Source organism: Acomys russatus, chromosome 1, assembly GCF_903995435.1.
Source record: "Acomys russatus chromosome 1, mAcoRus1.1, whole genome shotgun sequence".
In the NCBI taxonomy this organism is placed as follows: Eukaryota; Metazoa; Chordata; class Mammalia; order Rodentia; family Muridae; genus Acomys; species Acomys russatus.
In genome coordinates, this window is record NC_067137.1 from 117,528,321 (window position 1) to 117,554,374 (window position 26,054).

The 26,054-nt window shown below is 39.3% G+C and overlaps 3 long non-coding RNA genes, 8 other non-coding genes and 1 pseudogene across 12 annotated transcripts; all 12 read left to right on the forward strand.

Annotated features, from left to right (window-relative positions):
• The first annotated feature begins 3,522 nt into the window (after window positions 1-3,522).
• On the forward strand, window positions 3,523-10,048 carry LOC127194121 (uncharacterized). 2 transcript variants are annotated; one of them, XR_007831244.1, is made up of 4 exons: window positions 3,523-4,065; window positions 5,089-5,266; window positions 5,906-5,981; window positions 9,908-10,048. It is a non-coding gene; the product is annotated as an uncharacterized LOC127194121 (long non-coding RNA). The 2 variants fall into 2 exon arrangements; XR_007831243.1 differs by lacking the exon at window positions 3,523-4,065 and having other exon boundaries at window positions 4,983-5,266.
• A 639-nt stretch (window positions 10,049-10,687) lies between these two features.
• Window positions 10,688-10,759, forward strand: LOC127197249 (small nucleolar RNA SNORD113/SNORD114 family). The gene has a single exon (XR_007831632.1). It is a non-coding gene; the product is annotated as a small nucleolar RNA SNORD113/SNORD114 family (small nucleolar RNA).
• A 1,271-nt stretch (window positions 10,760-12,030) lies between these two features.
• LOC127197167 (uncharacterized) lies at window positions 12,031-12,107 on the forward strand (annotated as a pseudogene).
• Window positions 12,108-12,965: 858 nt separating this feature from the next.
• On the forward strand, window positions 12,966-13,036 carry LOC127197072 (small nucleolar RNA SNORD113/SNORD114 family). Its single transcript, XR_007831590.1, has one exon. It is a non-coding gene; the product is annotated as a small nucleolar RNA SNORD113/SNORD114 family (small nucleolar RNA).
• Window positions 13,037-15,069: 2,033 nt separating this feature from the next.
• On the forward strand, window positions 15,070-17,344 carry LOC127194132 (uncharacterized). The gene is made up of 3 exons (XR_007831245.1): window positions 15,070-15,737; window positions 16,253-16,341; window positions 17,088-17,344. It is a non-coding gene; the product is annotated as an uncharacterized LOC127194132 (long non-coding RNA).
• Window positions 16,537-16,610, forward strand: LOC127197191 (small nucleolar RNA SNORD113/SNORD114 family). The gene has a single exon (XR_007831618.1). It is a non-coding gene; the product is annotated as a small nucleolar RNA SNORD113/SNORD114 family (small nucleolar RNA).
• Window positions 17,345-20,888: 3,544 nt separating the features above from the next.
• On the forward strand, window positions 20,889-20,960 carry LOC127197085 (small nucleolar RNA SNORD113/SNORD114 family). The gene has a single exon (XR_007831593.1). It is a non-coding gene; the product is annotated as a small nucleolar RNA SNORD113/SNORD114 family (small nucleolar RNA).
• A 242-nt stretch (window positions 20,961-21,202) lies between these two features.
• Window positions 21,203-24,645, forward strand: LOC127194102 (uncharacterized). Its single transcript, XR_007831239.1, has 3 exons — window positions 21,203-21,434; window positions 22,199-22,286; window positions 24,495-24,645. It is a non-coding gene; the product is annotated as an uncharacterized LOC127194102 (long non-coding RNA).
• LOC127197091 (small nucleolar RNA SNORD113/SNORD114 family) lies at window positions 21,747-21,818 on the forward strand. The gene has a single exon (XR_007831594.1). It is a non-coding gene; the product is annotated as a small nucleolar RNA SNORD113/SNORD114 family (small nucleolar RNA).
• On the forward strand, window positions 23,224-23,295 carry LOC127197098 (small nucleolar RNA SNORD113/SNORD114 family). The gene has a single exon (XR_007831595.1). It is a non-coding gene; the product is annotated as a small nucleolar RNA SNORD113/SNORD114 family (small nucleolar RNA).
• A 248-nt stretch (window positions 24,646-24,893) lies between the features above and the next one.
• On the forward strand, window positions 24,894-24,964 carry LOC127197077 (small nucleolar RNA SNORD113/SNORD114 family). Its single transcript, XR_007831591.1, has one exon. It is a non-coding gene; the product is annotated as a small nucleolar RNA SNORD113/SNORD114 family (small nucleolar RNA).
• Window positions 24,965-25,654: 690 nt separating this feature from the next.
• LOC127197104 (small nucleolar RNA SNORD113/SNORD114 family) lies at window positions 25,655-25,725 on the forward strand. The gene has a single exon (XR_007831596.1). It is a non-coding gene; the product is annotated as a small nucleolar RNA SNORD113/SNORD114 family (small nucleolar RNA).
• Window positions 25,726-26,054: the final 329 nt, after the last annotated feature.

Below are 26,054 nucleotides of genomic sequence, written 5' to 3' on the forward strand. Positions count from 1 at the left end.
GTGTAAGTAAATTAATATAACTAGGTGAACAATTAAACAAATAAATATTTAAATCATCAAGGACAAAAGATAGTTGATGTGGCCTCCTTATGTGATTGCATAATTTATATACTATTGTGAGTACATTTGAAGCAATAAATTACAACATAAATTTATTAAATCTGATTGATAACCATTTACCCTGAGTCTTGAGAAACTGATAACATTGTTTTTCACTATTAAGGAAATAGTAGATGGTAAATTTTTGCTTATTTATTGGACTGTATTTAAAATATCAGAACAGCTCAGTATATGGAAGCAGCACTGGTGTAGCGAGCACAGAGCTGCTGAGCTTCAGGGCAGCTAATCATCTCTGCAACACTGATGAGCTTCAGGACAGCTAATCATCCCTGCAACACTGATGCTCACTGTGGGAAGAGGCAGCTTCAGCTTCATGATGACAGTATCATGTCTGTTATTGCTCGGACTCAGTGTCTGTTGGTGTTACTGTTGCTTGCGAGTGAGAGAATGATGGTTTGAATGAATGAAGAAAGAATGAAAACCCAGGCCAGTGATCTTAGAGCGTGCCAGCAAGATTTTTATTAAAGTTCAATATGCCGAGAGGCACAGTTAAACAAAGTACACAACACGACTGCCATTGTGGTGGCAAATGAGCATAGGAAGAGTCCATTTTGTTTTCTCTCCGTTGGGATTCTTTAGTTCAGATTATATCCTCTATAAGTAAAAGAAGACATGCATGTAAGTGAGTGAAAAAAAAAAATAAAGGAAAGCCGTGCATGGGTCAGTTACAGGAGTATGTGATGGAATGGATGGAGGGGAAGGTGAAGATCTGCGCTCTGCTTTCCTGGCTGGAGTAGCCTGTAGGTCCCCACCGAACGCCTGCTGTGGTTGGCTCCCGGGATGAGGTGAGAGGGAGGCTGGGGGAGAGGGCCGTGGCATCCACCGGAGAAAGGGGGTGGAGAGCAGTGGCAAGTGGGGCGGTGGATACCTGATGTCAGATCACCTGTGTCACTGCCTGGGTCAGTGGATACCTGATGTCAGATCACCTGTGTCACTGCCTGGGTTAGGGGATACCTGATGTCAGATCACCTATGTCACTGGCTGGCGATGACTTGATATTCTCAATTTTATTGATTTTTTTTTTTTTTTTTGCTCTCATTTCTAGTTTTTTTTTTTCTTTTTACTTGATTTGCTTTTCTTTTCTTAGTTTCCTTGTAAGCACGAACACTTCTCTTGTCCAAAACTTTGTCCTCTTTGATCAAGAAACTTTTCATTTATTTTGGCCACCCAAGCCACTTGTAACTGCCGTTCAACTCTTAGGATTGAACATAACAATTTAGCTTATAGTTAGAATAGACCATAAAAAAGGATGACTGCTATGTAGTACCATCTGAAGACGATCCCACTACCTGTATGAGAAGGGTATTTTGTATAGCTGTATTAACAGGGGCGGGTTTTTTTGGGGTAGATGCACCAGTGTCTTTTACATTGTTTCAGAGTAAACAGAAAACACTGGTTCGTTAACAAAGAAACCCAACTAGGCTCCGTTTAAACTTCTAAATCTGGCTAAGTCTACTTTTCTTCCACAGAATGGTCACAGGCAGCTGGATTACTCAGCTTTTCTAAGAAACAAAATCTTGGCAGTTAGCTCTCCATGTAAGGAACAGAGAGAACAGTGTAAGTGAGACATCAGGTTCATGGCCTTGTCCGGGTTCTGTGTTCATGGATATGTAGTAGTAGCTCAAAGGGAAAGACGTTCAAAAAATGAATTAAAGTCTCCAAGAATGGACCCGTGATGGGAAGGTCCTAGGAACCAAAAATCTCTCATCCAATTTGGCATAGTGGCAGTGATTAAAAAAAAAAAAAAAAACAAAGCAATAGTCATTTCATTTATCGTGAGAACTGTTTAGTGTTGTGTTCTGCACTTGTGATTAAAGTTTTTGCCTATCTGTGTGGCCCTGGCTGATAGTGACGATATCACAAGTGGTGGCAGATGGTGGCTTTGTTACCTTTCATCTGGCCATCTTTACACATGGGCAGGTTCTCTCAGTAGAAGGTTCAGGGGACCAGCACTCAAAGCAGACAGGTACGAGCCCTAGCTGGTGAATATGCCTGTTCCCTGAGGTCCGTGGTGAAGGGAGATTTCTTTTTTAAGAAAAGGCAGATCTTGCCCCTGGGATTTTATGTTGTATCACACAGTCTAATGGATTAACAGGTGACAGAGATGTGGAGGGAGGAAGGCGTGTTTGGGCCCATGATGAGTACCATGGGGTATCTGAACCAGGATATTGTGATTAAACCCGTATATGGCTCTGAGGTCCTTTGCAGTTACCCCCTCTTTAGGGGACAGTGTGTGGAAGTGTGTTCTTGGCTTTGTGAGGGATACATTGACTTTATTTCTATACCAGCACTGTGTGTTTATGTACAAAAAGCTAAGTACATTCTCAGCTTAGGTTTTACTTTTATTAAGAAATTAACCTATGAAAATTTAAAAGTATGAATAAAAGAGAGGGCAAATTGAGCAGTTATTCCAAAGGGATGTAATGAGACAAGGATTTTTACGAGATCGACCCAACAGTCAAGGATCTTAGCCTTTTGTTTAGGGGTACGTAGTCATTTATTTATTTATTTTTAAAGTCAGCATAGGGGTAACTAGGAATAAATATTATCATGTAAGAATTTCATCCCATACTCTGTCCCATCTCCCACGACACACACACACACACACACACACACACACACACTGTGTCAGAAGTGTAATTAGGAATAAAAATTATCATGTAAGATTTCCATCCCATACTCCGTCCTGCCTCCCGCCACACACACACACACACACACACACACACACACACACACACTGTGTCAGAAGTGTAATTAGGAATAAATATTATCATGTAAGATTTCCATCCCATACTCCATCCTGTCTCCAACCACACACACACACACATGCGCACGCGCTCACACACACACACTGTGTCAGAAGTGTAATTAGGAATAAAAATTATCATTTAAGAATTCCATCCCGGGCTGGAGAGATGGCTTAGCGGTTAAGAGCACTGGCTGTTCTTCCAGAGGTCCTGAGTTCAATTCCCAGCAACCACATGGTGGCTCACAGCCATCTATAATGAGATCTGGCGCACAGGTGTACATGCAGGCAGAGCACTGTATAAATAAATAAATAAATAAATAAATAAATAAATAAATAAATCTTTAAAAAAAAAAAAAAGAATTCCATCCCACACTCCGTCTTGCCTCCTACCACACACACACAAACACACACATGCACACACACACACACACATACACACACATACTGTGTCAGAAGTGTAATTAAGAATAAATATTATCATGTAAGAATTTTATCCCATACTATGTCCTGTCTCCCACCACACACACAGACACACAGACACACACACACAAACACACACACACACACACTGTGTCAGAAGTGTAATTAGGAATAAATATTATCATGTAAGAATTCCATCCCATACTCTTCCCGTCTTCCGACACACACACACACACACACACACACACACACACACACAGACACACACAGTGTCAGAAGTGTAATTAGGAATATTTCAGGGGAATTAATATGTAAGTAAAAAGTAGATACAGAAAATAAGAAAGACATACCTATTTTTCAACAAATAGTGTAATAAGCCAAGAGCACTTGTTAATCAGAAGCAACGTAGGATGGGGTCTGTAGCCCGCTTTCATACTGAGTATATTAGTAGCTGTAGTTAAAAGAGCTGCTTAGTGTTTACTGGTAATTAACAAAAGAGAAAGTGCAATTTTTAAATATCCTCCTGATTTACAGATGGTTGGAATCGTTGTAGGACTTACTCTTGGGTGAAGTAGTGAGCTCACATCTTTATCATAGATAACATCTGAAGTTAGATAGTAAATCAAAAGTTTATTATTATGTAGTTCTGCTTGACCCATTAAATTCTAAATCTCTTCTAAATCTTCTTTTCCCTGCTGTGGTGAACGTAGGACCCCTGATTTAATTATTTAATTTGGAACCATTGTCCTGGGTAAGAAGCATAGATGAGGATAAAGGTAAGACCTGTAGTTCATGGCCTCTGTTGGGAGTCTTTTGTTTGTGGATGCTAGCTGATCAAGTTCCAAATGAGAAAAACTCCCATACCTAAAACAGAGAACTCTCTCCAAGTGTGGACCAATCCTGGGAATGCACTGTGACTTACAAAATCATTCTTAAGCCAAATTGGCACATGAGAAATGATTTTAAAAAGAAGAGGATGGTTGATGGTTATTTATTTAACTTACCCTCAGAACCTTAGTGTTGTGGTTGAGCTCTGCAGTGCCAACAGTAGTAGTCCTTTGGGGATGCCTCTTACGAATATATATGAGCCTATGAGTGTTTCGGAAGCACAAGTTGAGATATGGAGCTCCATTACGTTTCATGGGGCCATCTTTGACATCTGAATGAATTAAATGAAAGAGAACCAATCAAAAACTAGATGTGGATTTGATCCAAAACAGAGATGCTGACAGTCCATAGTGCACCTTTGAGCCTCCTGAGAGATTTAGTGTGACTTGAATATCTCAATGAGAAAAGAGCCCCAATCCAAAGATCTTGTTTTGGGGACTGTGTTGTCAGTTGTGTATCAATCAGTAAACAGATGAAGCAAACACCCAGCATGGGCCAGTGATGAGGAGCATGGGGTTTCTGACCGAGGACAGTGATTAAACCCTTATGAAATCTGAGGACTGTTGCGAAGTGGTGTCTGCATCTCAGAGAGACGAGTCCCCAAAGCTTGATCTTTGTGGATTCGTGGCATGACCCACATATTCCTGTAATAAAATTAGCCGTGAATGAAGAAGATATTAATGAATAAAAAATAAGGAAATACAACTTGGCAAGATGGTGCATGCTTGCAGTCCCAGGGAGCTTAAGGACAGCCAACGGTACATCCCTCTAAAAACAAAATACCCAACAACAAACAAACAAACAAAAACAAAACAAACAAAAATCCCAACGCAGGGCAGATGGGATGGCTCCATGTGTAATGGCTCTTGTGAGTAGGGCTGGTGGTCTGAAATCTATTTCTGAAACCTCAGAGAGAAGAACAGACTCCTACAAGTTGTCCTCTGACCTCTACACAATTCTGCTTTCTAAAGAATCCTATGAGAAATTAAACAAACCAGTTGGTGAGTGAGTTAAGCAGGACTGGGAGATAGCTCGGTCAGCCACTTGCCCTGAAACCTCAAGGATCCAGTTTCCATCACCAGGGCCCAGGTAAATTAAAAAAACAAACAAACAAACAAACAAACAGCTGAGTGTGATGGTGTGTACCTGAGTTCCAGTGCTAGAGAGGCAGAGCAGCTCTAGACCAGTGAAAGTCCTTTCCTCGGAAAACAAGGTGAATAGCTTCTGAGGACTGGCACCCAACTTTGTCCTCTAGCTGGCCATTCACACACGTGAACATGGCATGCATACGCATCAGCACATACGTGCACACACTTAACCCAGGAAAGTTAAGTTTGGGCCGTTACAGAGCTTAGACATATGGTAACTCTCTCACCTCCAGTTTTGCACAAAATTCAACAGAAATGACAACCTTGCTCTTATGTATGTTGCTAACAAATACGCCAGATGTTCCTAATAATTAGAGTTATTTTTCTTGCTTTGACTGCTGGGTTCAGTGGTGTTCATTACATTATTTAAAGTAAAAACTTATGCAGGTTCATAAGTATAAAGTGCTGTTCTTGCTTTTAAATCCCATAAGGTGATAACTATAAAGAAAGGCTGCCTTCCCAAGTGTTCCGACCGGAACGCGAGCCAGAGTTTATGGCTAATTGATCACCCCCACCTGCTGTTTTTCCTCAAAAGCCAAATGACACTAATTCACTTGAATGCTTGCATTTTACCCCCCAGAATGAGTACGGCTCCACAGTCCTGTTCTGGGGAAGATGTTGCCTGTTTACTGCTAGATCAGAGGGAAGATACATATGTAAGTGCAAATCAACCTGTGTGTCCTTGCTGGGAGGCAGGTGCCACCACGTCCTCAGGGTGGTTCCTGAGGCGCAGGTTCAAAAGAGGCCATGAGCTCACCAGTGATGGGAATGTTTTGTGAGTTAATAACCAGGGTGGATCCACTTCAGCACAACCAAGTTCCTCAGGATAAAAAGCTGAGTGCACAGTCCAGCCATTTCCAGAATATTCTAACATGATTTGCATCCTAATGGACGTAGGCATTTCTCCATTGTATTGTGTTCGTGGTCTCCTCACTGAGAGGAAAATGTAATGAAACAGAGAGTCTTCTTATCACCTGGGAGTTCATTGTACCGCCTTTAAAATACAGATGTTAAGTGAAAATACCCAGCAGGGCTGTGTGAGTGACAGCAACTGATAGGGTGCACACACAGCTGGATTCCTTCAGATTTACCATGTTGAGGCTCACAGCAGAAAGGGCTGGCAGTAGCTCTGCAGGATATGCACTGTTGAGATATATTTCTATCTTCAAGTATCTTTCTTCCCCTAATTCGTGGATATTGATTATATTATTAGTGAATCGATGAGTAAGTCACGAATAATATAGCTGACTAAAAGCGTGGAATACCAGGTCTGAGTCGGTGATAGGCATGCATGGGGTGTCTGACTGAATTCAGTTTCTTGACTGAGCCTGCTCTGTGACTGTGTGGTCAACTGTGCCTATGGAAAATGTGCCTTTGGTCTTGCCTTGTTCATGTGTGTCAGGCCACTATCATGCCAATCAATACATTAGTAAAGACAAAAGGCTGTGCTGCATGCAGTTATGGAAGGGGCTAAGCAGAGACTGTTGTTCACTTCAGGGAGAGGACTTAGCTGTCCCCTGTGCGTTGTTGTTTGTGGCTTCTGCTGGGTCGCATGACTATTTCAAAATGTACCCATAAAGTTCTGTCTTCAGTATAATCTCAAACCAGTTACTAATATAAATAGGTACATTCTGCATAAATAGAAACAACACAGTGAGACATCTTACTAAACACACTAACAAAAGAGTATTTTGATGAACAACACAATTCCCAAAACCTCGAAGACTAATGACTAGCCCTTGAAACACGGGAGCCGCCAGAGGCAGAACACTGAAGTCCAGTCATCCTTACAGATGCTGGTACTGACTAGTTTTCACTTGAAAAGAAAAATTTAGCAGTGTGGTATGGCTGAGAAACATAGTTGTTCTTTTTGAAAGTTAAGTTGTGGATCGTTTTGTAAGGAATGAGTGGACAAACACAAACATAGCTTAATGTTGCGGGTTCATGAAGATGGTTGCTAATTTTATAAGTGAATGAAAGAAGAGCTTCCTGTCTGAACCCATCACGAGGGATGAGAACGGTGGCGCGTGCTTGGAATCCCAGTACCTGGGAGGTGGAGGCAAGAGGATTACTGTGAGTTCCAGGCTGGCCTTAGCTATATAACAAGACCTTACATGAAATGTAATGTATTTATTTAATTTAAAAAGTAAAAAGTAAACAAACACATAATTAATCCTTCTGATTCTCTTTAAGTCCGCTGAAGTGCTAGGAACACTCTTCTTTCTTTAAGAGCTACACAGCCCTCACTGTTCAGATTCATCTTATGATAAACAGTTAAGTTCCAATTAGTTTAAAAAAAAAAAAAGAAGAATTAAGTTTTTCAGCCATACTATACATTTTCCAAACTGCGTTGCATGCTGGCTTCCACACTGGTCAGTGTGCCTTCCTGCAGCAAGTCCTGTTTGGCACGGCCCGGGCCACTGTGCAAAAGTGCAGATGGCAATACATACATAAAGGAGGAGTTGAACAGTAATTCATCCCATTTTGTGACAGTTTCTTTGCTCAGGGTCCTCTGCCTCTGTGGTCCTTGAGATTCCTATCAGTCTTGCCAGACAGATGGCCAGACAGGTATTAATCTAGATGGATACCGATGATCATTCTTTTCCTTTTGAGTGACAGAGTCAAAGATCTTTCCATTTTAAATTTTGTCTAAGAGCGGAGTGAGTAGCGCACAGAAGTGTCAGTTTGGGGACCTGAAGCTGAGGTGACTGGCTCTCATGTTAGGTAAAGCAGCGAGAACGTTGACTCACGATTCTCCTGAAATGTAGGCATTCCATTCATTTCGCAGACTGACGTCAGGATCAGTTTCTAGCCTTGGCTCTCTGGTCATTGCCCCATGGTGAAGCTCTCTTAGCTGTTATGTCTGGGGGTAGGGAGCAGTGGTGTGATCACATCAGTTCACAAGGGCTCCAGAAGTACAAAGACCAAGGGCATTTCCCCCCGAACTAAGCCCAAGCACACTGTAAAAAGAAGTGAAGTAGGCCAAAGAGTAACATGAACCCATCGTAGGGAAAAAATAAAAAATAAAAGAAAAATAAGATGAGTTTGAAAATGTTGAAGGGAATTGAGTCAACTTCTAGAGCTGTTGATGCTCCACATCTTTCCTCCGCCGCAGCTGGTTTCGGCATTTTCAGGCTGGTAGAGATCCTGGTGGCTAGTGGTTTAGAGGACGCTTTCAAAAGGTGCTACTCTGTGTGTGATCTAGTTCTGAGGTGCTGTCATGGTGGCACACTGTGTCTCCTATAGTTCTGAGATGCCGTCATGGTGGCACACTGTGTGTCTTGTAGTTCTGAGATGCTGTCATGGTGGCACACTGTGTCTCCTGTAGTTCTGAGATGCTGTCATGGTGGCATACTGTGTGTCCTGTAGTTCTGAGATGCTGTCATGGTGGCACACTGTGTGTCCTGTAGTTCTGAGATGCTGTCATGGTGGCACACTGTGTCTCCTGTAGTTCTGAGATGCCATCATGGTGGCACACTGTATGTCCTGTAGTTCTGAGATGCCGTCATGGTGGCATACTGCATGTGCTATAGTTCTGAGATGCTGTCATGGTGGCACACAGTGTGTGCTGTAGTTCTGAGATGCCTTCATAGAGTCTGTTTATTCCTTCTGCCTCTTTCTGATAAGAACCATTTGATTGATATGGTTCAGTTCCATCGCTATTTATTGATGGACAGGGACTGTGCTTGTGCAGCCATGTCTCAGGTAGTACTTTGAGAAGGCACTGTGGTTCACGGGAGTATAAAGGTTGAAGTGTATGGAGAGGAGGAGTGGCCAGCATGGAATCACAAGATGTCTCAATCAAAACTTTGATTTGAGCATGTGGAATGCTGAGGTCTCTGTTTATCAAGTGGCCTCGCATGTCCAAGAAGGAAACAGGCTAGAGCAGCTGTTCAGAATTCTTGGGTATTTGGACCAGGGATGTTCATAGTTTATGTATCTAGACTGATTTTTATGAGAAGTTGTTAAGACATGAGCTGTGTAACTGTGCCGATATGGAATAGAGAGAGAGCTGGGTGTGGGCTGTCATGAAGAATAGCACAGACCACCATTGCACAGTCTTAAAGCCCTCAATCCCTGTGAGGGGTGTGTGTGTATAAATAGCAGGTGGGTCACAAGTTCAGGACCAGCCTGAGCTACATAGTGACACTGGGTCTGTGTCCCTCCTTTCACTAAAAACAAAACAAAGAACTCAGACTGTTTTGTCTTTAAATTTAAAAAAAAAAAATTCAGGTTTCATTGTAGTTCCCTTTTTAAATGCTTCATTTAATTTTTGATAAACGTGTGCTATTCATTCATTTATTTAAAAAATATCCATTGGAAAAGGGATTATACTTCTAACCCTGGTGGGACCCATAGACAAGTGTGCACAATCTTGACCCTTCTTGTTTCTAAGTAATGGATTGAACTTAGTTCATTTTATCATTTAAAGTGAAGAGTTAGATAAATAAAGAGGTGAGCTAGTCTTTGGTCAATGAGAAAAATGGGAATTGACTTCATGAATATTTTAGTGTCAAACTAATGTCTTTTAAGACGATGTGGATCTAAACGGCTCATTGTTTTAAAACTTGGTATTTGACAGAATGAAGACTGTAGCTGACTCACTCTGAGACGAAGCAGGTGCTGCTGCCTCTGTGGGTAAGATACGTTCTGTCTACAGACTAATCAAAGACACCTGTCAATCAGGGCCGCTTTCTTTGCAGTGTGCATTGAATTATTTAAGTCTAGTCACTACAGACCAATGGTACAATACATTAGGAAACAGTGGCTACGAATCCAACTGGCGTACGTTATTTCACGAACCCTTTTATTTGCGCACTGCCATTTCCTTACAAGTTATCTGCTCACAGAATCTGGGGCTGCATGTCCAATATGGCTGCCACCGTACACACATGGCCGCTTATATATAAAGTAATTAAAGTGAAGTGAAATGTAAAATTCGATTTCCCCGTTCCAGTGGCCACACTTCAAGTACTCAGTAGCTACCTGAGGTTATGGGGCGCTGCGCTGGAGATAGGACTATTATCATGTTTGCTTTATACTGCAGAGTGCTTTTAGACAGCTCTGCACAGAGAAGGCCACACCCAGGAATAGGAAAGAGAGACAGATGTGATGGCCATGAGGCAGGCATGCGAATTGATCCATCCATGGTTCACTGAAGGCCCCTGGAAAAAGAGGCCGGGGAAAGAGCTAAGCAATGAGAAAAGAACCTATAGGAGACCTCCAAAAAAAAAGTATTGTTCTTAGCTATTTCTTTTAAGTTCATGAATATTTATTTTATTGCTGCCAGTGAGGTGATGAGTGGGTCGATAAACAAAACTGGCTCGGAAGGAAAAAAGAGAGAGAGGTCAAAGGTTGCTTATGGCTCAGTGATGAGTACCCTGGGGTGTCTGAATGGAGGACTTTGATTAAGCCCTGTGACTCTGAGGTCCATTGTGAAAAATCCCATTTATTATCTCTTTGGGATATGAGCTTAACTGGCAATCAAAAATAACACAGGCTCTACTCTTGGGCTTCTGTGCATTAAAGCTCTGTATAAATCAACCAAGAATCCTATAAGTGAACACAAACAAATAGGTCATTTCTCTTCCAAATATGCGAGTTTTTAATTCAATAAGAATCATTACTATTGTATTTGTGAAGCACTACCTTCTAGCCATAAATTGATCAAGAGTGATGCTGTGGGGTATGTAGCACTTGGATAAATATTTGTTATTTTGAGGTATGTTGTATTTTTTTTAAACTAAGAAAAGAACAAAATAGTTATTTAAGTTGATTATTAACTAAATAAAATCCCAATTGAAGGGGGTTTACCCATAATCCTGGGCTGGCAACATGCCCCTGAGGAGCAACTTTGATTTCTGTTCTATTTTTCACTGTATTTCAATCCCAATCCTCAGTTTAATTTTAAAAATTAGGAAAAAATGAGTCAATCTTTCCATTACTGAGCATATACTATGATCTGGCGGTAATATATTGTGCTCTGTCTGTGGAATCACAGTTGTAATGGCGTTATCGTATATAGAAAGTGGACATTTAAGCTGATACTCTCACAGTTTCGCAATGGTATGATCACGTTGATTTGTTTCGACAGACTGTTCTATTATAAAATTTCTGTGCTAGTTCTTTGAAGTTGCAGGAAGAAAGAATCCCATTTGCACAGACACGTACTAAGACTGGCCAGGACTTACACTGAAAAGGAAGAAACGTTGACATTCTTCATTTCCTAAACTTTATTAGAAAATTATTGCATAAATCATCATCACATGCTAAAATGAACCAGACCCAAAGACTTTAATTTTGTCAAGATTCACAGACATCTACAGAGAACATTTTACGAAGCTCACACAAGTTAAGTCATCACATTTTCATTATCCACAGAGCTCCCGTCCTCAGAACCAATGGCTCCAGTCTGCTTTAGACACTGGACCACACTTACAAACTCTTCTTGTGTCCTCATGCTCACTTGAGGACCCCAAGTCTTGCGTGAGTAATATTCAAAATTATTCTGCCTTGTTTTGCTTAATGAGATGCTCTGTGTTCCTACAGAGTGTTGAACGTATTCCAGAAAGGGACTGAGTTATTCTGAAGAATGAAATAAAATCACTCTTAGGCTGTTCCTATACATACATAGTTTTATTATTAATAAATCAATGTGTCAGTCAAGAAACCTGCATCTATTACTAGAGAAGAGGAAGGCTAGTGTGGACCAATGATGACCAGGGTCAGCACTATAAGTCGTGGACGATGATTATACTACATGCTGGATGTCTGAGGTCTATACCATAAGATGCCTCCTGTTCCCATCTTAGAAAAAGGATAAATTTTAGGCATCTGCAGCACACACTGAGCATTAGGCACTTCCATACATTTTCTTAGTGCATCAATGAATCATGGTATAAATATACACACAAATGCCGGTAAATTACTAGTGACACTGACCAATTATGAAAATAAACAACTGGCCACAATGCTACTAATACATGCAGAAAATCTGAAAGCCTGTCAACAAATAATTGACATAAAGATGCACGTAACCTTTATCCAAGTTCACAAATGTAGTATGATTAATGGGTTAAGCCGTAGTGAGGATCAAGGCCTTAATTTTAAATGTTACTTGATTTCTTAAGCTGTCATAACAATTTGAATCTCGAATAACAAATAGTGAAAGGAGAAGTGTAGGAGCAATTGGGAAAATATCAATCTTTTTATTATCTTCCCTGCTTTGTACTCACTACTTGGATGGATGCTGACTAAAACATTCGTTCCTGGCTGGGAGGCCCATGGCTGCCCTATCCTCATGTGTGAAAGCATGGAAACTGATGTAAGTGGAATCATAGTTTTTGTCTTGTTTTGGGTGGCCTTGATCAGACACTTCTGTCTTGGTAAAGACAGACGTAGGCTCCTATCAGGCCTATTAGACTGTGTGGTCAACTCGACATGACTCTAAACACCATTTTGAAGATTTCCAAAATTAGGTGAGAAGACAGAGTCAGGGAGGCACAAGATCCGTTGACTAACCTAAATACACCAGGACCTTGTGCCAGGATTTTGTGATGACCAGCTAGGTCATCACAAAGTGACACAAATAGTTAGGTAGCAAAAAGACAGAAAGTTTGAGAGAAAGAAAAGGGCAGTGTTGGATCAATGATGACCACTGATGGTGTATGATCGTGGGTCATGACTACAGGTCTGGGAGTCTGAGGTCCACACTAAAACACATGCAGTGTGGAGTTGTGATATAGGTATCAGCTGTGTTCGCATAATCTTTTATGTTCCCAAGTTTTTATTCCACTTATATAATTAGGTTAAAATACAATGAATGAAAAGAGCAAAGTATTCTTCAGTTTTGAAAATAATACTTTGTAGTGATACTCACATACAAATTCCAACATTCCCAAATCCACTAGTGATAAAGATCTCCAGGTAAAAATCCCTTAGCTGAGCATTCTGTGTGCTCTTCAAAATGGTGGCCAAAATTCTTTTTAGGGTAAGAACCAAGTCTCCTACTTATTTTCTGAAGAAGAATGTATCATAGCTTTATATACTTAGATGGATAAAATAAAATGTAACAATGCAAGGACCATTGGCTAGAACATAGTTGTGTTTATAATCTGTTTTTCTTTTTACCTCTGGGTATATGCTCAAGCTGAGTTATCCTTCTGTCTGGATCATGGCGTCCCCAGCTAGCTGAGGGTCTTAGGAACACAGCAGGCCTTGTAAGTACAGTCCGTGTTCTTGTGCTACTCTGACTGCTTTTCCTTAGTGTTAAATAAATCCAAATTACTCAAGAATGACACCCACCATTAATGACAGATACACATGTCCAGAAACATTTTATTAGTATCTTTAAGATTGAAATTGCTCTGATGACACACTGAATCACCAGCGTTCCCTTAGACAGCTCTAAAGCTTAATAATATAATTTGATAAATTTTATATATGTGATATAATCGGGCATTAATATTGTGCAATATTTGTGCATTGACAGTTGTAATGGCACAAATATAGGCAAATGTCATTATTATCTCAATTATCAAAGCCAAAGTACAGGCCAGTGAGGACCTTTTCAGAAGAAAACAGGAACAGGTAGATTGTTAATCCAGTCCAACATGACTCTCTAAAAAAGGCAAATAAACATTTTTGCAATGATGATTGTATTTATTTAAAAAATAAACAACACATGTTGTGTCTTGTTCACTGGAAGGCTTAAGCTGATATGAAATCATGGAAAATATTGTCTCTGTATGCAAAGTGAGTTTCCTACTTCCTCTGTGGGCCATAGCTCCTGAAATGGAATTAGGATCACTTAGGTCCTTGTGTCTACAGACACGTGACATGGCCCCAAATGACTAGTCAAGCACTCTTGTACTGAGCTATACCCTCGCCTTATTACAAATTTATTTATGAGTCTTGATCGTTTTATCAATTCATCAGTGAAACACGGAAAAGAATTAAGTGAAAAGACAGTGGGGAGTTTGTATAAGAAAATGGTAGGGCTTTTTGGGGGGAAGTATGGTCTAAGGAATGCTGTTCATCCAAAATAGTAAAGTCTGTGAGGGGCTAATCCATTCAAGCCTTGGAAATGAGTTTCGAGGTGGATATTAGAGCAGTTAGGAAGGCCTTGACACTTTTCTGGGAGTGTTGACCAGTGTGCAATACAATATCCTATCTCATAGGCAAACTAAGATAACCTTCTGTTTAAGGAATAAGTAGTAAAATAGTCATTATTTTTTTTTACGAAAGTTTCTAAAGAACTATGATCCACCCATCCAGAGGTGTGGCTTTTAACCCTTGCTGGTAAGCATATAATCAGGCTTTCTTAAGAGAAACTTCCCTTCTTCTTTCTCTCCATTCTACCTTTTTCTCCCTACCTCTCTTTCTTCCTCTCAGTCAACTTCTAAAAAAAAATCTCTGGTTGTACCCCTTTAATCCCTGTCTTAGTTAGTTTCTTCTTCCTTTTTTTCCCTTGTTCTTTCTTTCTACCTCTTCTTCTCTTAGTTTTCCCCATTGCCCTTTCTCTATCCTCTTCTCTCTCCTCAAACCTTCCTTCTTTCTCATTTCCTTATTCTCTTTCAAATTCTGTCTAACCTTGATTGCTCACCCACACACCCACTCACTTGTTTCTCTGTCATTCCCTCCTTTCTCTCTCATTCCCTTTTATCCCTCTCCTAGCCCTTCCTTACTCTTTACTTCTCTTCCTCCCTCACTTCCCCTTGGTGTCATTTCCTCCACTCCTCACTTCCCCCTTCTCTGTTTCATGATGCAGTCTAGCATGGCTTGCAGCTTCCCAGTGTCCTGCGCATCCCTCTGTCTGAGTTGCTGGCATGAGCCACCACTCACAGCTCTTCCTGGGTTGTGTGCCTGTAGGCAGATTCATCCTTTCTTCCATATTGTTACCTTGTGAATTTCTCAATTGTCCCTGAAATAGGATATACGATGAAAGAGATTGGTGAGCAAATACATCCCCAAGTAGGCCATGCAGATGTTCACTTAACGAGTACACGCACAGAATAAGGATGGCTATTGGCATTGACCAGAAAGACCTGTGACGTGATCCCTCAGCATCAGCCCATCCAGATTCATCTCATTTCCAAGGAAGACATACACGGTTGTCTCTATGAGTACTGTTGGAAGATATAGAAATGCTTTGATTTGTATTTGTTATACAGAGAGTAAAATTGACCCTGAGAAAACTAGGCCCATTCTAACTTAACAATTCCCCTCCTAATATCTCTGTGAACCTAGTAAGATGTTGACATCTGTAGTAAGGATAACACCACAGTGGTTCCATTCTCATAACCTACCTATGTTTTATTTCCCAGAATGGACTCACTGTATCTGATGTAATGAGTATTCAGTGGCCAAGGGTCTAAGGTTTTCTGCTGTGGACATAGGATACCTAGACTGAGGTTAGTGCATTTCTGAAATCCTATATCTAATCTAAGATATTTGTGACTTGATGCTGAATAAATAACCTGCGATTTGTTGTTATGTGTTGATCAGTTAGGCAATCAGTAAGTAAATACATAAATAAATGGAAAAAGAGGTTGGCTAATCAGTGTATATGGCAGAGCAAGGAACCCTGGTCATTTGTGTAATTTACACTTTCAGTCCTTAAAAAACATGTCGATCGAGAACGTTTTTCCTCTCTGCCAGAAGTGTTTAGATCTAGGGATTATAAGTGACTATCAATATTGATTGGGGGTAGTTCACAGTTGACACTGTTAATTTTTGAATCTTTATTTTTAAAATTTGCAAAGAAATCACCACACACTGACATGAACCAGACCCCAAAACTTAATTAAAAAAAAAAGAAAATACATAAGTATTACTATAGGTTCATAGCTTTCTCCAGAAAACGTCATACAAAGCTTACTCTAGTGAAGCCATCAGGTATTTATGATCCCGTGTCCTCATCCCACAGAACCAGTGGCTCCAAAATGCTTTAAACACAGGCCATGCTCACATAGGCTATTCCTACCCTCTGTGTCCACATTAAGACACAAAACTTGGGTGAGTACTTTCCTAAATTATTTTTCTTGGTTTGATCCAATGGCGTGCTCTCTTATTGTAGAGCATAGAATGTATCCAGCAAGGATACCGGCCATCCTGTAGGGCAACATGAGATCATTTGCTGTCATCTGAGTTGTTAATGAATGGGCGTGTCCACCAACATGCACATGTTACTGGAGAAGAAGAAGTCTAATATGGGCCAATGATGACTGGGTTTCGGGATTATAAGTCACTGACGATGACTATATCATTGGAGTTCTGAGGTCCACAGCATAGGATGTCCCATGTGCCCCCTCATGCAGGGGTTAAAAATTAGGCATGTGCGGCACATATTAGGCATTACGATCATGCACGCTCATCATTTTCATAGTGGGTCATTGAATCACGACATACATATATGCAGATAAGGTATTTAAGGCATTGACCAATTCTGAAGATAAATATTTGACCACTAGTGATATTAACACACACTGAAAATCTATTTAGAATGATGGCATAAAGGTTTATATAACCTTTATCCGAGGTCATTTATACAGTAAAGTTAATGCCTTAAGTCTTTGTGATGGTCAAAGCCTTAATTTTAAATATTACTTGATTTCTTAAGAAAACTGTTACAACAATTTGACTTTTAAATAATAAAAGAAGAAACGTCACAATAATTGGACAAAATATCGATATTTTTATTATCTTTGCTGCTTTGATTCCCTGGATGGATGCTGACTAACACACTGTTTCCTGGCTGAGAGATCCATGGTTACCATAGCCCTGTGTGTAAGGAGCTCAGCAACGCATGTAAGTAAGACAAAGTTCTTTTCTTGGTTTGGGTGGCCTTGATGAGACAGACACTCTTGTCTTGGTAAAGGCAGATGTAGGCTCCTATGAGGCCTATTAGACTGTGTGGTCGACTCAACATGACTATGAACACAATTCTGAGGATTTCCAAAATTAAGAGAAAAGATAGAGAGTCAGGGTGGACTTCAACACATCAGGACCCTATGCTAAGATTTTGTGATGAATAGTTATGTAAATATTTGTATTTACACATGTAAATATTTGTGTTTACACATGTAAATATTCATATTTAGTTAATTGAGACAAATATGCAATAAAAACATAAAAAGTGTGAGAGACGGCTAGGGGCAGTGTTGGGTCAGTGGTGTATGATCTGTGAATCCTGTCTATTGGTCTGTGAGTCTCAGGCACATACTAGACCATATATGTAGTGTGTAGTTGTGGGATAGATATCAGGAGCGATACGGTATGCTATCTTGATTTTTATATTCACAGGTTTTCTTAACTAGACTAGTACATAAGACATAAAAGAGGGCATAGAAGTCTCAAATTGTAAAAATAATGCCATAGAGTATACTAACAATATACACATCAGATTTTAGAAGTCTGTTATAAATAAGTAGACTAGAGCTGTGCGCAGTGTTAAAATGGCGGTCCAATTCTTACAATATGACCCCAGGCCTCATATCTATTTTCCCCAGGAGAAAATATCATGCTGTTATATAATTAAATTAGTAAAATATGAAAGAAACAACACAAGTATTGGATAGAATGTAACTATGTGTCTAATCTGTTTTTTCCATCTCATTGTGATATTCTTAAGCTGAGTTACCCTTCTTCCCTGGGCATGTGGTCCATGACAAACCTTGGGTCTTGGCAGCACAGGAGACTGTGTAAATATAGTTTATGTCTCGTGTTCTATGATAAATTCTCCTTCTTGTTAACTTAATTCTGTGTAACTCAAGAATGATACCCACAGTTAATGATGGATGCAACATGACAAATTTTATAAATATCTGTAAAATGAGGATGGATATAATGCCGCAGTGAACGGCCAAAGATCCTTTAGATGGCTTTAAAGCATATTTAAGGATATCAGTTGTAAGCTTTTATAAATCTTGGCTATCTTGTTATTAATACAAAACAGTAAGGATCTCAGTAAATAACTGTATAAATTAATGAAAATGTGTAGGGTTCATGTGAACTAGATGATGGCATATGGTGGCATATGAATCAAGGGCATGACTACTGTTTTATTTGTATGAGGGCTACATCTTACAGCCTGTGGTTTATACTTGGGGTTCTAGGTACAGTCATGGATGTTTGTATAAATTAATTTTCACTATATTTTTGTACCTCAGACTATTGAAGGAATTATTACACAAATAAACCAAAAAGTGAAGACAGTTGTTATTCTTTTGACAGTTAGGAAAATAAGTGCATGGCATAAATTCTGCAAATATGTACAAAATGGCTTTAGTATTTATTGATGTGATCAGCACCATGACCAGGGGCAACATGGGAGAAGAGAGTTTATTTAATCTTCAGTTGGTGGTCCATCATCAAGGAAAGTCAGGCAGAAATTCAAGGCAGAAACCTGGAGGTAGCTACTGAAGCGGAGACCATAAAGGAATTCTGTTTGTTCTCTACGACTTTTTTAGCCTGCTTTCTCATAACCCCCAAGAGCATCTGTCTAGAGTGCCAGGATCTGCAGTACCCTCAGCCCTCTTCCATCAATTATTCATCAAGAAAATGTACCACAGATGTGCCTATAGGCCTGTCTTGTGGAAACATTTTTATTTAAGTTCTTCCTTCCAGAATGACTCTAGCTTGTGTCATTTTGACCAAAGAACTAACTAGGACCATACCCTAAAGCCAGTTGAAGAAATGAACTGTTAACTTTAAAACTTTGGTTAAAACTTCTGCAAAAATAACAGGTATAAGTGCTTGTAGTCTCTGGTGCATGCTCAGAGTTCTTAAGCAAAAACAGAAACAGAAATAAAAGGTTTCCAGAGAATTTAACTCCCTTACACTTAATGGCATTGAAAAAGAAATGTAAAAATAATTGGGTGTAATACATATATTCTGCTTTCTACTCTCACAGTGGATGTTTCCAAGGGTTGCTTGCATTTTCCTCTGGCTTTCCAAAATACCTTTCTATATGTAATGGCTGACTGATGGGTTCAGCATGGCTGTCAGGCACGATATCGATTAGTTAGTATGTGCAAATGTAGCAATACCTAAGGAAAGAGGTAAACTTAATGTGACAAAAGGCAGCAAGTCCTGCTGTGAAGCGTGCCGAAGGATCTCATTCTTAAGTCTTGGCACCCAGAGGACTCTATTTGTTATTAGTAAAATGATGTGTTCATCAAGAAGCAAAGAGAGAAATTAATACAGTAGATGAGGGTTGGTGTTGGATCACTGATTGTCGCGGATGCTACATGAGCTGTGGATCACAGCTACAGGTCCAGTTCTCTGAGGTCTACGTCATAAAATAGCTAATCTATACGCATCTTAGGGACAGATGGTAGGGTTAATCTGCTGTTACAATTAGACAAAAACATTAACAAAGGTAAACTGGAAAGGCGCTTTACAACTTAAATATAATTTCTGGGGTTAGAGAGATGGTTCTGTAGATAAAAGAACTTGATGCTCTTTCAAAGGACCCAAGTTGGGTTCAGTCACCAATATGGCAGCTCACAACTCCCTGTAACTCTAGTTCAAGAGGGTCTTCTGGCCTTAGTAGGCACCACACACATGTGACACTCATACATGCATGCAGATTAAAAAAACTCATACAGATCAAAATAAGTATTTGATAAAATAATTATACAATCGATGTGCTATCAATATACCTAAAATATATAGCAGGTCATGAAGACAGAATGAATGAGAATTCCACACGAAGTAAAAATCATAAACTGCCTTCTTTTTATGGTCAGAGCTATGTCTAGTGTTTTTATTCTTTCTTTCTTTCTTTTTGATTTTCTAAGACTTTTTTGTTTGTTTGTTTTTGGCATAGCATTGGCTGTCCTTGTCCTGGTCTAGCTTTGTAGACCAGGCTGGCCTCAAACGTACAGAGATCCACCTGCCTGTGCCTCCCAGAGTTCTGGGATTACATGCATGTGCCACTGTGCCAGGCTTTTTTTTTTTTTCATTCCTGTAGAACATATGATTTTATCACACATACTTAGATGTGTGATTAAGAAGAGATAGCAAGGCAATCAAGCAGACTGCATGAATGAATGAACAAAAAAAAGGTCAGGTTTTTTTTTTTTTTTTTTTTTTTTTTTTTTTTTTTTTTAATGATTTCTTCTGTTTTGTAGTCTCAGAATGGATTCTGCCCCCAGGATGATTTTCGCACTCTCCCTTGGTCATGACAGTCATAACAAGCTACTTCAGATTGTAATATAGACACAGTGTAAGTACAGTATGTCATCTGACATCAACTCATGTTGCTTTTAAGGGGTGTTTCCTGTAGCAATAAGGACACTAACAACTTTGGAAGAGTAGTATGTAGCATGTGTTTGTTTGAAACCTAAGACTTAATAAAATTGTGTCAAATTAAGAACGTATAATTAAAAGGTCTTTATCATTGCAAAAGATGATAAAGACCTGTTAATGTATCTTGAGTGTCAGGACCTTCTCCTTAGGTGTTCCTGTTTTTGTTTTGTGACTAAAAATTATCTCAGTAACACTGGTGGTCAGTTGCTTAATAAATGTGCCTAAATTAGTAGGAAGAGGAGGGCTGATGTTGGATCAGTGATGACCATGGGTGCTGTATGAGTCATGGATTATGACTAAATGACTTGGAGTCTGAGGTTCACATCGTGATATATCTAGTGCATACTGTGATCTTAGCGACAGATGTAAGAGGCAGTGTACTTTTACAACGGGAGAAAATATACATAAAACTAAATTTGGAAGTCATTTTCTAGCTAAGATATAATTTGACAGCAATAAGGCTGAGCATATATACCAATCAGCAGTCCGTTCAGCTATGATCAGTGAGGATCTCCTGTGAGCTAAAATCATTGGCAATGCTCTTGGTAGGATCATAGCTGTAGCCGTTTGTTCTCTCAAGAAGAGCACATTAAAGAGTAATGGACGTTAGAGGAGGGGCATGGAGGAGAATGAGCAAGGGAAGCAGACAGAATGCATGGCCAAGTAAAGATGATGTTAATCTTTTATAATTTTCTCTGCTTTCTACTCTCAGAATGGGTACCTCCAAGCTGACTCACCCATTCTTCGTTAGTCCTGAGTTTGAGATTCACTGTTTGTGTGTGCAGGATAGAGACTGTGTGAGTATAGCCTGTGTTCTTGTGTTGTTTTGTGTTGCTTTAGTGGCTGTTTCTGTATTGACAACAGACTACTTGCCATCTAGTAAGAGCTGTAGACAAAGGGTTACTCTGGTATGTGGATGAAACACAATGTTTAACAACAGTTTGCCAAAGTAAGAATGTTTAAATGAGCAAGACAGTCATTACTGCCAAAGATCCTGTAGAGGTTTAAGGATCTTGAAGTTTTTTTGTGATTCAAAATTATCTCAATAGTACTAGCGATCAATTGCTCAATAAATGTGCCTAAATAAATAGGAAGAGGAGGGCTGATATTGAATCAGTGATGACCATGGGTGTTTTATGAGTCATGGATTATGATTACAAGTCTTTGTGTCTGAGGTTCACATCATAAAATATCTAGTGTATAACCATCATCTCAGTGACAGATGCAAAGAATAGTCTTCTTCTACAATTAGGCAAATACAAATAAAAATATATTAGTAAGTCATTTTCCAATCAAGAAATAGTTCCACAAGAAGACAATTTAAATCTACCGAAACCATTGTACTGTATTCACCAGTGATGCCTAGAGTGTCACATAAAGTAAAATGGTAGGTAATGTTTTTTGCAGGGTCACAGCTATGACCACTTGTTTTCCCAAGAAGAAAACACTGTAGATTAATGAACACTTAGATGAGAGATAAGGGAAAATGGGCCAGAGAAGCAGGGGGAGAGGAGACCAGAGTGCTAATCATTTTATGACCTTTCCTGCTCTATACTTTCAGAATGGATGCCCTACAAGCTGATTCCATGTAGTCTCACTTGGAAATGAACCTCGCGATCTAGCCTTTTTATTGGTAGGATAGACATTGTGTGAGTATTTTAAGCGCGCATACCTTCATTTATCTTGCTTACAGATTGCCCACTATATTGACAGAATGCTTTGTATAATACGGAAGAGCAATCTTGTCCGTATGGCAATCAGGGCAAGTGTGTGAAGCACAATGCTTAACAAAATTTTGGCAGATTAAGATTGTATAAGAAATCCTGCGCAGGACAAAACATCATGCAGCAGTCTGAATTGTACTCAAGGATCTTGTTATTAGATTTTTTTGATTCATAATTATCTCAATAGTATGAATAATTACTCATAAACACATAGAAATTAATAGAGAAGAGTATAGGCTGATGTATGAGGCATGGATCATGACTACAAGTCTGGGGGTCTGAGATCTACATCATAATACCTAACTTACACCCCCTAACCCTGGCAGCAGCCATGAGTGATAATCTAGTCTTTCAGTTAGTTTTAAACATGAATACAGATTTGTAGCATATATTCCAATTAAGATGTCACTTCATAGAAAGGGTATTAACAATATACACCCATGTGTGGTTGAGCATGCCGTAAGAACCATGTTTTAAAGGCAATGTTCATTGTGTGGCAAAGCCATGGCTGTTTCTCAAGGAGCTCACATGGTTGTATAATACTCACTTGGATGAGTGTCAAGAAGAAAAGGCCGAGACAAGCAAGCAGAGGATGTGGATGAGTGAGCAGAATATACAGAATAAAAGTCTTTTTATTATTTCTTCTGCGTTACATTCTCAGAATGGATTTTCCCTAAGATTTTTTTTTTAACATATTCTCTCTTTGTTGTAAGTTCATTATCAACTCTTTGGATCCATAATATAGCCACCGTGTGAGTAGAGTATAGGTCTGATGTGTATTGAAAAAGTTTGTCCTTAGATTATTTTGTGATTCATAATTATCTCAATTATGGAAATTAATAGGGAAGTGGAAGGCTAATGTTGGGTCAGTGATGACCACTGGTGCATTATGAGTTGTGGATCATGACTACAGGTCTGGGAGTCTAAGGTCTGCACCATTAAATATTAGTTTAGTGTCACATTCTTAGTGACAGATATTAGGAATAATCTACAGTTAGATTAAAATAGATTGCTAAGTCATTTCTAATCAAGACTTAATTGCAGAAGAGTATTAAAATATATACAAAGCATATACTTCATTCAGATGTGATGGCTGAGGATGTCACACGAATTAAACTTATAGGCAAAGTTCCCGGTAGAGTCAGAATAATTGCCATTTGTCTCCTCAATAACAACATTGTAGTATCATGCATATTTATGTGAGCGATAAGAGAACAGTAAGACAAGCTAGCGGAGAGCATGGACTAGTGGACAGAATGCCAGGCTTTCTAGTTCTCGTCCGCTGTATACTCTCACAATGGACTTCCCCAAGTTGATTTGCAGATTCTCACTTTGAGATGAGCTCCATGTTCATCTCTTATGATTCATAGTAAGACACAGTGGGAGCACAGTCAACATTCCTGTGTTGGTTCATGTTATTGTTAGTATCTGTGCATGCATTGATTTAAAAAAAACTTATCATTTGAGAAGAACAGCCATTGCCAAAGAGTTAATATGGCACGTGGGTGAACACAATGTTTTAAAAGTTTTTTCCCCCCAATAACTAATAGCGTGTAATAAAAAGGACTCATGACAAAAAAAAAATCTTTGTAAACTCTGGAGTTCACTCAAGGATCTTGTTCTTAGGTCCTTTTGCCTCATAAGTATCTCAGTAGTTGTAGGTAGCAGTTGCTCATAAATCAATAGAGAAGTGGAGGCCTGATGCTGGCTTAATGATGACTGCTGGTGCCACAGGAGTCGTGGACTGTGACGACAGGTCTTTATGTACTTTTATGTACAGAGTATATGCCCATGACCATAATGACAGACTGAGTACTTCATTTTATAATGAGATAAAATATTAATAAAATAAATTGGAAGTTACTTTTAATCAAGATTGTAGTTTTCATAACAAGAGTACCAAGACTGTCTACCAAACAATAATTACTTTGCTGATGGCTGAGGATGCCATTCTACGTCAACTGAAACTATAGGCCATGTTCTTGGTAGGATCTGCATGGCTGTTTGTTTTATCAAAAACAACGCAAAATAGTGTATTGTGTTCATAGAGGAGTGATAGTGGCAGGAATAGTTTGATGTAGGCATAAACTGACTATCAATTGTTTCGTGTTCTCTTCCACTTTGTGTTCTTAGAATGGATCCCCCTAACCTGATGTATACATTCTTCCTTGGTTGTGATATTCCTGCTCTGATCGTTGTAGTCCTAAGATAGACACAGTTGTGTGTAGTTAGAGTTCATGCCTTGGTTGTGGTTACTTAGAAAGACTGCGCTCACTATTGTCAAAATGCTGCTCATCCTCTGGAAGACCCACCTTGCCCAAATGGTAAGTAAAGCTTCTTTGTGAAACAGAATGTGTAACAGCATCTTTCCCAATTAAGAATTTATAATTTAACAAGTGCTAACAAGATAAAAGATCCTGTAGATATTTGATGTATATGCAAGGATATTTCCCCTAAGTGTTGCAAGGATATTTCCCTTAAGTGTTGCTCCATAGCAATGTAGACAGTACCAGCGAAGGAAAGGGATGATGTTGGATCGATGATGACGATGGGTGGCATATGATTCGTGGATCATGACTACATATCTGGATTCTGAGGTCCACATCATAAAATATTTAGATTATATATGGGATCCTGGCAGCAAATGTGAGTGATAGTCTATTTTTGCAATTAGATAAAAGGTAAAAATAAGTTTGCAAGGCATTTCGAGATTTGCTACGATTCCACAGGATGAGTACTGGTCATACATATAAAGCAAAGTGGCCACTGCTATTAGTTTTATCGAAAAGAACAAGAAATAGTGTAATGTAAGAAGCCAGAGGGAAGACAAGCAGAGAGGATGCATGGATGTGTGAGCGCAATGTCAATCTTCATATAGTTTCTTCTGCTTTGTACTCCCAGAATGGATACCCCAGGCTGATTTTCACACTCTTCCGTGCTTGGGAGCTTCTTGATCAGCTCTTTGTGTTTGTAATATAGACACTGTGTAAGTATCATCACTGTTCTTGTGTTAGTTTTGTTTGTTTTGCAAAGCCATTAACTATATTGGTAAATGACTGTGATCATCTAAAAAGAGCAGCTTCAACGAAAGGGTTAATATGGCAAGAGCATCAAACACAAAAACATTGGCACATTAAGATGCCCCTCATCATAGTGACAAATCCTGAGGCGCTCTAAAGTATACTTAAAGATCTTGCCCGTATATTTTTTTTATCTCATAGTAATTTTAATAGTACTAGGTATCAACTGCTCTGTTGACACCTATAAATTAATAGGGAAGAGGAGGCTGATGCTGGATCTGTGATGACCACTGGATGCGTATGATTGTTAATTATGACTACTGGTCTAGGAGTCTGAGGTCCACATCATAAAAAAAAAAAAAAATCTAGCACATACCAATTCTATTCATAGCAGATGTTAATAATAGTCTACTTTAGTGATTAGATAAAACTCACATAAAGGTAAATTGGTAAAGCATTTTCTAGTCAAGACATAATTGTGCCAAAAGAGTACTAATAGGACTTAGTAATACACATTCTAGTTCAATCAGAGTTGATGACTCAAAGATGCCACATGAGCTAAAATTATAGGTAATATTTTATTTAAAGTTAGAATCCTTGCTGTTTTCTTTAAAAAAAAAAAGCCATGTAATATAGTATAGTATTCTTAGGTGAGTGGTAAGAGGAGAGCGGT